The sequence below is a fragment of the Xiphophorus maculatus genome, chromosome 21 (genome assembly GCF_002775205.1).
Source record: "Xiphophorus maculatus strain JP 163 A chromosome 21, X_maculatus-5.0-male, whole genome shotgun sequence".
In the NCBI taxonomy this organism is placed as follows: domain Eukaryota; kingdom Metazoa; phylum Chordata; class Actinopteri; order Cyprinodontiformes; family Poeciliidae; genus Xiphophorus; species Xiphophorus maculatus.
In genome coordinates this window covers 336637-347675 of record NC_036463.1, presented here as the reverse complement: position 1 = coordinate 347675, position 11039 = coordinate 336637, and the positions used below count along the sequence as shown (strand labels likewise).

Sequence of the window (11039 nt, the reverse complement as noted above, 5' to 3'; positions counted from 1 at the left end):
CAATAGGCCGGAGCGGCGCTTGCTGCGAGGGCCGCCCGAGGCTGCTTGCAGCTTTAATTAGGCCCGAGCAGCAAAGCGCTGCGAAGGCCTATTGTATCTGTACTGTTTATTATTATTTTTCTTCCCTACAAATGAATTGCCTTTTTGGGGGCTTTATCATATTCAAAAACTCACCAAACTTGGCGGACGCATACAGCGACGCTCAAATTTACGTATTTTAAGGTCGTCGCAAAAATTTGCAAAAAAAATTGCTCAACGGCGGCAAACTAGCAATTTTCAACAGACCCATTGCTATTCACTTACTTCATCGTAGAGACTTGAAATTCGGTACAGTTGTAGAGCTCACTAAGACGCTCAGAATTTACAAGTAATGTCATAGTGCAAGTATCACAGGAAGTCGGCCATTTTGTATTGAAGGTCCATTTTTTACCTCGATTTTGACGTTTACAGCCTTCGTATTTGATCGAACTCCTCCTAGGGATTTCGATTGATCGGCTTCAAACTCGGTCAGTCTGATCATAAGGCATGTCTGATTTAAAGTTATCAAATTGGTGAGTTTTGGAGCATGTTGAAGGGGGGTTAGCAGGGGTCAAAGTTCACCTACACGCCATGAAACAAAACCTCTTATATTTCCTATACAAAAACACATAGAGGGACCAAACTTTCAGTGATTGATCGTCATCGGGTGTCCTAAAATACCCTGCAGTGAAATTTTTTTTTTATGTAGGCCACGCCCCCTGAGAGCAGGAAGTGTAATGTTTTACTGTGAACGGTCGCTATCTTAGCCCTTTGACCTAATCAACATGAAACTGTGTCCAGAGACAGAAGACATGTTGGTGTGTTGTGGATTCCAACCCCGACCGGCTGCGATGAAGCAGGTGGGCGTGGCGGCGTTGCGAACGCCATCGAATTTTGTTTGGCTCTGAATTCCACAGTTTCGGGGTGAGCTGCTCCAAACTCACTAGGATGGATCCTTATCCATCCCCAAACAGGAATCCATAGCGAAATTTGGGGGGCGTGGCCTAATTTTTCTATAGCGACCCCTAGAGTATTTTAAATGAACAGCCCTAAGCCATGCTTAAACCTAGAATTACGAAACTTGGTACACATGTGTATCTTGTCGGGACGTACAAAAAAGTCTCTTGGAGCCATGCTCTAAACCCAACAGGAAGTCGGCCATTTTAGATTGAATTTCATTTGACCTCGATTTTGACTTTTACAGCCTTCGTATTTGATCGAACTCCTCCTAGGGATTTCGATTGATCGGCTTCAAACTCGGTCAGTCTGATCATAAGGCATGTCCAATTCAAAGTTATCAATATGGTGACATTTGAACAGGTGGAAGGGGGGTTAGCAAGGCTCAAAGTTCCCCTGTGATCGACTGTGTAATACAAAGGGCTTTGTCATGTGTAGGGCAATGCTGCCCTCTGGTGTCGAATTACTGAAATAATGAAACTATTTCAGTAATTTCAGTAATTCGACACCAGAGGGCAGCATTGCCCTACGGAATGACAGTTCAATGTTGAATTAAAGAGGAAAAAATTAAATAATTTGTAATTCTAACACAAAAACTGACAGAGACACCAAACCTTCAGTTATTGATCATTATCTTGTGTCCAATAATATCCAATGGTCAAATGATGACATCACGTAGGCCACGCCCCCTGACAACAGGAAGTCTTGTATTTTACTGTGAACGGTCGATAGCTTCTGCACCAAACTTTGCACGAGTGACCCTGGTGGGATCCCTGATGACCCTGTGTCATCATATTATGACGTCATCTAAGCCCCGCCCCCTCAGAACAGGAAGTGTCTTTTTTTTCCTTGGAAAGCTCTGTTTATGGCTCTCTTGACCTAATCAAGGTAATTCGGATGATAAACTCTGTCAATGCTCGCTTCTGGCTGAACCGTGTGGGCGTGGCCAAATGGCGAATATCAGTCCCTCGCCATATTCATACGTTTGGCTCTTATTCAGGCATAGATCATCCGATTGGCGCCAAACTGGATATGTATGACCTTTGTTCACCTCTAAAGAGCCCGACGGGTTTGAAATGTAATTTGGCTCCACTGCGCCCCCTAAGTTAATACATCGGCTGTGTCTCCTCGATGCATCGACCGATCTGCACCAGATTTTTTGACAGTCGTCGGGGAGCGCTGCCGAACGCATTCACGCGTGTCGCCTGGTGGACGGGCGTGGAAAATGCGCGACAGCTTCTGCGGTGGCTAGCGGGCGGCGGTGCTGGAAACTGCGGCAGAGCTTCTGCGGTGGGGAGTTGGCTGCGGCTCTGGAAATTGTGCGAGAGCTTCTGCGGTGGCTGGAACCCCCGCGGTGGCCAATAGGCCGGAGCGGCGCTTGCTGCGAGGGCCGCCCGAGGCTGCTTGCAGCTTTAATTAGGCCCGAGCAGCAAAGCGCTGCGAAGGCCTATTGTATCTGTACTGTTTATTATTATTTTTCTTCCCTACAAATGAATCGCCCTTTTGGGGGCTTTATCATATTCAAAAACTCACCAAACTTGGCGGACGCATACAGCGACGCTCAAATTTACGTATTTTAAGGTCGTCGCAAAAATCGCAAAAAAAATTGCTCAACGGCGGCAACTAGCAATTTTCAACAGACCCATTGCTATTCACTTACTTCATCGTAGAGACTTGAAATTCGGTACAGTTGTAGAGCTCACTAAGACGCTCAGAATTTACAAGTAATGTCATAGTGCAAGTATCACAGGAAGTCGGCCATTTTGTATTGAAGGTCCATTTTTTACCTCGAGTTTGACGTTTACAGCCTTCGCATTTGATCGAACTCCTCCTAGGGATTTCGATTGATCGGCTTCAAACTCGGTCAGTCTGATCATAAGGCATGTCTGATTTAAAGTTATCAAATTGGTGAGTTTTGGAGCATGTTGAAGGGGGGTTACCAGGGGTCAAAATTCACCTACACGCCATGAAACAAAAACCTCTTATATTTCATATACAAAAACACATAGAGGGACCAAACTTTCAGTGATTGATCGGCATCGGGTGTCCTATAATACCCTGCAGTGAAATTTTTTTTTTACGTAGGCCACGCCCCCTGAGAGCCGGAAGTGTAATGTTTTACTGTGAACGGTCGCTATCTTAGCCCTTTGACCTAATCAACATGAAACTGTGTCCAGAGACAGAAGACATGTTGGTGTGTTGTGGATTCCAACCCCGACCGGCTGCGATGAAGCAGGTGGGCGTGGCGGCGTTGCGAACGCCATCGAATTTCGTTTGGCTCTGAATTCCACAGTTTCGGGGTGAGCTGCTCCAAACTCACTAGGATGGATCCTTATCCATCCCCGAACAGGAATCCATAGCGATATTTGGTGGGCGTGGCCTAATTTTTCTATAGCGACCCCTAGAGTATTTTAAATGAACAGCCCCAAGCCATGCTTAAACCTAGAATTACGAAACTTGGTACACATGTGTATCTTGTCGGGACGTACAAAAAAGTCTCTTAGAGCCATGCTCTAAACCCAACAGGAAGTCGGCCATTTTGTATTGAAGGTCCATTCTGGACCTCGAGTTTGACGTTTACAGCCTTTGCATTTGATCGAACTCCTCCTAGGGATTTCGATTGATCGGCTTCAAACTCGGTCAGTCTGATCATAAGGCATGTCTGATTTAAAGTTATCAAATTGGTGACTGTATGAGCTTGCTGAAGGGGGGTTACCAGGGGTCAAAGTTCACCTACTCGCCATGAAACACGAAACTCTTATATTTCCTATATAAAAACACATAGAGGGACCAAACTTTCTGTTGTTGATCATCAATAGGTGTCCTAAAATACCCTGTGGTGAAATTATGACATCGCTTAGGCCACGCCCCCTGAGAACAGGAAGTGTCATGTTTTACTGTGAACGGTCGCTATCTTAGCCCTTTGACCTAATCAACATGAAACTGTGTCCAGAGACAGAAGACATGTTGGTGTGTTGTGGATTCCAACCCCGACCGGCTGCGATGAAGCAGGTGGGCGTGGCGGCGTTGCGAACGCCATCGAATTTCGTTTGGCTCTGAATTCCACAGTTTCGGGGTGAGCTGCTCCAAACTCACTAGGATGGATCCTTATCCATCCCCGAACAGGAATCCATAGCGAAATTTGGTGGGCGTGGCCTAATTTCTCTACATCTCCCCCTGGAATATTTTAAAAAATCAGCCCCAAGCCATGCTTTATCCTAGAATTACGAAACTTGGTACACATGTGTATCTTGTCAGGACGTACAAAAAAGTCTCTTGGAGCCATGCTCTAAACCCAACAGGAAGTCGGCCATTTTGGATTGAAGGTCCATTTTGGGCCCTATTGTGGCCGTTTACAGCCTTTGCATTTGATCGAACTCCTCCTAGGGATTTCGATTGATCGGCTTCAAACTCGGTCAGTCTGATCATAAGGCATGTCCAATTCAAAGTTATCAAAACGGTGACATTTGAACAGGTGGAAGGGGAGTTAGCAAGGCTCAAAGTTCCCCTGTGATCGACTGTGTAATACAAAGGGGATCCTTTGTCAAGTGTAGGGCAATGCTGCCCTCTGGTGTCGAATTACTGAAATAATGAAACTATTTCAGTAATTTCAGTAATTCGACACCAGAGGGCAGCATAGCCCTACGGAATGACAGTTCAATGTTGAATTAAACAGGAAAAAATTAAATAATTTGTAATTCTAACACAAAAACTGACAGAGACACCAAAGTTTGAGTTATTGATCATTATCTTGTGTCCAATAATATCCAATGGTTAAATGATGACATCACTTAGGCCACGCCCCCTGACAACAGGAAGTCTCGTATTTTACTGTGAACGGTCGATAGCTTCTGCACCAAACTTTGCACGAGTGACCCTGGCGGGACCCTGACGACCCTATGTCATCATATTATGACGTCATCTAAGCCCCGCCCCCTCAGAACCGGAAGTGCCGTTTTTTTCCTTGGAAAGCTCCGTTTATGGCTCTCTTGACCTAATCAAGGTGATTCGGATGATAAACTCTGTCAATGCTCGCTGCTGGCTGAACCGTGTGGGCGTGGCCAAATGGCGAATATCAGTCCCTCGCCATATGCATACGTTTGGCTCTAATTCACGCATGGATCATCCGATTGGCACCAAACTGGATATGTATGATCTTTGTTCACCTCTAAAGAGCCCGACGGGTTTGAGATGTAATTTGACTCCACTGCGCCCCCTAAGGTAATACATCGGCCGTATCTCCTCGACGCATGGACCGATCTGCACCAGATTTTTTGACAGTCGTCGGGGAGCGCCGCCGAACGCATTCACGCGTGTCGCCCGGTGGACGGGCGGAGAAAATGCGCGACAGCTACTGCGGCGGCTAGCGGGCGGCGGTGCTAGAAACTGCGGCGGAGCTTCTGCGGTGGGGAGCGGGCTGCGGCTCTGGAAACCGAGCGAGAGCTTCTGCGGTGGCCGGAACCCCCGCGGTGGCCAATAGGCCGGAGCGGCGCTTGCTGCGAGGGCCGCCCGAGGCTGCTTGCAGCTTTAATTAGGCCCGAGCAGCAAAGCGCTGCGAAGGCCTATTGTATCTGTACTGTTTATTATTATTATTATTATTCTGCCCCCCCAAAGAGGAGCCTTTTTGGGGGCTTTATCATATTCAAAAACTCACCAAACTTGGCGGAAGCGACTAGGCGGTTTAAAAATTTTGAATTTTAAGGTCGCCGCAAAAATCGCAAAAAAAATTGCTCAACGGCAGCAACTAGCAATTTTCAAAAGACCCATTGCTATTCACTTACTTCATCGTAGAGACTTGAAATTCGGTACAGTTGTAGAGCTCACTAAGACGCTCAGAATTTACAAGTAATGTCATAGTGCAAGTATCGCAGGAAGTCGGCCATTTTGTATTGAAGGTCCATTTTTTACCTCGATATTGACGTTTACAGCCTTCGTATTTGATCGAACTCCTCCTAGGGATTTCGATTGATCGGCTTCAAACTCGGTCAGTCTGATCATAAGGCATGTCTGATTTAAAGTTATCAAATTGGTGAGTTTTGGAGCATGTTGAAGGGGGGTTAGCAGGGGTCAAAGTTCACCTACACGCCATGAAACAAAAACCTCTTATATTTCCTATACAAAAACACATAGAGGGACCAAACTTTCAGTGATTGATCGACATCGGGTGTCCTAAAATACCCTGCAGTGAAATTTTTTTTTTATGTAGGCCACGCCCCCTGAGAGCAGGAAGTGTAATGTTTTACTGTGAACGGTCGCTATCTTAGCCCTTTGACCTAATCAACATGAAACTGTGTCCAGAGACAGAAGACATGTTGGGGTGTTGTGGATTCCAACCCCGACTGGCTGCGATGAAGCAGGTGGGCGTGGCGGCGTTGCGAACGCCGTCGAATTTCGTTTGGCTCTGAATTCCACAGTTTCGGGGTGAGCTGCTCCAAACTCACTAGGATGGATCCTTATCCATCCCCGAACAGGAATCCATAGCGATATTTGGTGGGCGTGGCCTAATTTCTCTATAGCGACCCCTAGAGTATTTTAAATGAACAGCCCCAAGCCATGCTTTAACTTAGAATTACGAAACTTGGTACACATGTGTATCTTGTCAGGACGTACAAAAAAGTCTCTTGGAGCCATGCTCTAAACCCAACAGGAAGTCGGCCATTTTGGATTGAAGGTCCATTTTGGACCTCGAGTTTGACGTTTACAGCCTTCGTATTTGATCAAACTCCTCCTAGGGATTTCGATTGATCGACTTCAAACTCGGTCAGTCTGATCATAAGGCATGTCTGATTTAAAGTTATCAAATTGGTGACTGTATGAGCTTGCTGAAGGGGGGTTACCAGGGGTCAAAGTTCACCTACTCGCCATGAAACACGAAACTCTTATATATCCTGCACAGAAACTCACAGAGATGCCAAACTTTAAATTATTGATCATCATTAGGTGTCCAAAAATACCCTGTGGTCAAATGATGACATCACTTAGGCCACGCCCCCTGAGAACAGGAAGTGTCATGTTTTACTGTGAACGGTCGCTATCTTAGCCCTTTGACATAATCAATATTAAACTGTGTCCAGAGACAGAAGACATGTTGGTGTGTTGAGGATTCAAGCCCTGACTGGCTGCGATGAAGCAGCTGGCTGTGGCGGCGTGGCGAAGTGACCTGTAAGGCCGATGCCATACGTTTGCTTCTAGATTCCACATATTTCGACCGAGCTGCACCAAACTTGGCCTGACTCATCCTGGTGTGATGCCTGACAATGCTATGTCATCATATTATGACGTCATCTAAGCCCCGCCCCCTCAGAATGAATTAGAGAGATCTTCTGTGTAATTACATAATAAACAGTCCATGTTCGTTGTTTGTAGGGCAATGCTGCCCTCTGCTGCCCACTGAAATAGTTTCATTATTTCAGTAATTCGACACCAGAGGGCAGCATTGCCCTACGGAATGAAAGTTCAATGTTGTAATGGAGGAAAAAATTAAATAATTAGTAATTCTAACACAAAAACTCACAGAGACACCAAACGTTCAGTGATTGATCATAATCGAGTGTCCAATAATATCCAATGGTCAAATGATGACATCACTTAGGCCCCGCCCCCTCGGAACAGGAAGTGCTATTTTTTTACTTGGAAAGCTCCGTTTATGGCTCTCTTGACCTAATCAAGATGATTCGGATGATAAACTCTGTCAATGCTCGCTGCTGGCTGAACCGTGTGGGCGTGGCAAAATGGCAAATATCAGTCCCTCGCCATATGCATACGTTTGGCTCTTATTCACGCATAGATCATCCGATTGGCGCCAAACTGGATAGGTATGACCTTTGTTCACCTCTAAAGAGCCCAACGGGTTTGAGATGTAATTTGACTCCACTGCGCCCCCTAAGTTGATACATCGGCCGTATCTCCTCGACGCATCGACCGATCTGCGCCAGATTTTTCGACAGTCGTCGGGGAGCGCCGCCGAACGCATTCACGCGTGTCGCCCGGTGGACGGGCGGGGAAAATGCGCGACAGCTTCTGCGGCGGCTGGCGGGCGGCGGTGCTGGAGACTGCGCCGGAGCTTCCGCACTGGCGAGCGGGCTGCGGCTCTGGAAAACGCGCGAGAGCTTCTGCGGTGGCCGGAACCCCCGCGGTGGCCAATAGGCCGGAGCGGCGCTTGCTGCGAGGGCCGCCCGAGGCTGCTTGCAGCTTTAATTATTATTACGATTCTTCCCACCTCTTCGTGTGCCTTTTTGGGGGCTTTATCATATTCAAAAACTCACCAAACTTGGCGGTCGCGACTAGAAAATTTAAAAATTTTGAATTTTAAGGTTGTCGCAAAAATCGCAAGAAAAATTGCTCAATGGCGGCAACTAGCAATTTTCTGTTGACACAATGGTATGAACGTATTTCATCGTAGAGACATGAAATTTGGTACACTTGTAGAGCTCCCCAAAAGACTCAGAACTTACATTTAATGTTATTAGCCAACTATCACAGGAAGTCGGCCATTTTGTCTTGAACGTCCATTTTTTTCCTCGATTTTGACGTTTACAGCCTTCGTATTTGATCGAACTCCTCCTAGGGATTTCGATTGATCGACTTCAAACTCGGTCAGTCTGATCATAAGGCATGTTTGATTTAAAGTTATCAAATTGGTGAGTTTTGGAGCATGTTGAAGGGGGGTTAGCAGGGGTCAAAGTTCACCTACTCGCCATGAAACACGAAACTCTTATATTTCCTATAAAAAAACACATAGAGGGACCAAACTTTCAGTGATTGATCGGCATCGGATGTCCTAAAATACCCTGTGGTGAAATGATGACATCACTTAAGCCACGCCCCCTGAGAACAGGAAGTGTCATGTTTTACTGTGAACGGTCGCTATCTTAGCCCTTTGACCTAATCAACATGAAACTGTGTCCAGAGACAGAAGACATGTTGGTGTGTTGTGGATCCAAGCCCTGACCGGCTGCGATGAAGCAGCTGGGTGTGGCGGCGTGGCGAAGTGACCTGTAACGCCGATGCCATACGTTTGCTTCTAGATTCCACATGTTTCGACCGAGCTGCACCAAACTTGGCCTGACTCATCCTGGTGTGATACCTGACAATGCTATGTCATCATATTATGACGTCATCTAAGCCCCGCCCCCTCAGAATGAATTAGAGAGATCTTCTGTGTAATTACATAATAAACAGTCCATGTTCGTTGTTTGTAGGGCAATGCTGCCCTCTGCTGCCCACTGAAATAGTTTCATTATTTCAGTAATTCGACACCAGAGGGCAGCATTGCCCTACGGAATGACAGTTCACTGTTGTAATGGAGGAAAAAATTAAATAATTTGTAATTCTAACACAAAAACTCACAGAGACACCAAACGTTCAGTGATTGATCATAATCGAGTGTCCAATAATATCCAATGGTCAAATGATGACATCACTTAGGCCACGCCCCCTGAGAACAGGAAGTGCTATTTTTTTACTTGGAAAGCTCTGTTTATGGCTCTCTTGACCTAATCAAGATGATTCGGATGATAAACTCTGTCAATGCTCGCTGCTGGCTGAACCGTGTGGGCGTGGCCAAATGGCGAATATCAGTCCCTCGCCATATACATACGTTTGGCTCTAATTCACACATGGATCATCCAATTGGCGCCAAACTGGATATGTATGACCTTTGTTCACCTCTAAAGAGCCCGACGGGTTTGAAATGTAATTTGACTCCACTGCGCCCCCTAAGTTAATACATGGGTTGTATCTCCTCGACGCATCGACCGATCTGCGCCAGATTTTTCGACAGTCGTCGGGCACCGCCGCCGAACGCATTCACGCGTGTCGCCCGGTGGACGGGCGGGGAAAAGGCGCGACAGCTTCTGCGGCGGCTGGCGGGCGGCGATGCTGGAAACTGCGGCGGAGCTTCCGCGGCGGGGAGCGGGCTGCGGCTCTGGAAAGCGCGCGAGAGCTTCTGCGGTGGCTGGAACCCCCGCGGTGGCCAATAGGCCGGAGCGGCGCTTGCTGCGAGGGCCGCCCGAGGCTGCTTGCAGCTTTAATTATTATTATTATTATTACGATTCTTCCCACCTCTTCGTGTGCCTTTTTGGGGGCTTTATCATATTCAAAAACTCACCAAACTTGGCGGTCGCAACGAGAAAATTTAAAAATTTTGAATTTTAAGGTTGTCGCAAAAATCGCAAAAAAAATTGCTGAACGGCGGCAACTAGCAATTTTATGTTGACACAATGGTATGAACGTACTTCATCGTAGAGACATGAAATTTGGTACACATGTAGAGCTCACCAAAAGACTCAGAACTTACATTTAATGTTATAAGCCAACTATCACAGAAAGTCGGCCATTTTGTATTGAACGTCCATTTTTTTCCTCGATTTTGCTGTTTACAGCCTTCGTATTTGATCGAACTCCTCCTAGGGATTTCGATTGATCGGCTTCAAACTTGGTCAGTCTGATCATAAGGCATGTTTGATTTAAAGTTATCAAATTGGTGAGTTTTGGAGCATGTTGAAGGGGGGTTAGCAGGGGTCAAAGTTCACCTACTCGCCATTAAACACGAAACTCTTATATTTCCTATACAAAAACACATAGAGGGACCAAACTTTCAGTGATTGATCGTCATCGGGTGTCCTAAAATACCCTGTGGTGAAATGATGACATCACTTAGGCCACGCCCCCTGAGAACAGGAAGTGTCATGTTTTACTGTGAACGGTCGCTATCTTAGCCCTTTGACCTAATCAACATGAAACTGTGTCCAGAGACAGAAGACAAGTTGGTGTGTTGAGGATTCCAACCCCGACCTGCTTTGACATAGCAGGTGGGCGTGGCGGCGCGGCGAAGTGACCTGTAACGCCGTTGCCATACGTTTGGCTCTGAATTCCACAATTTCGGGCCCAGCTGCTCCAAACTCACTAGGATGGATCCTTATCCACCCACCGACAGGAATTCATAACAAAATTTGGTGGGCGTGGCCTAATTTCTCTATAGCGACCCCTAGAGTATTTTAAATGAACAGCCCCAAGCCATGCTTTATCCTAGAATTACGAAACTTGGTACATATGTGTATCTT

The 11039-nt window shown here is 46.5% G+C and overlaps 1 protein-coding gene across 2 annotated transcripts in view; it reads left to right on the top strand.

Annotated features, from left to right (window-relative positions):
- Positions 1–11039, top strand: part of cubn (cubilin) — a 180556-nt gene that overhangs the window by 157278 nt on the left and 12239 nt on the right. The gene's annotated exons all lie outside the window — the stretch shown is intronic.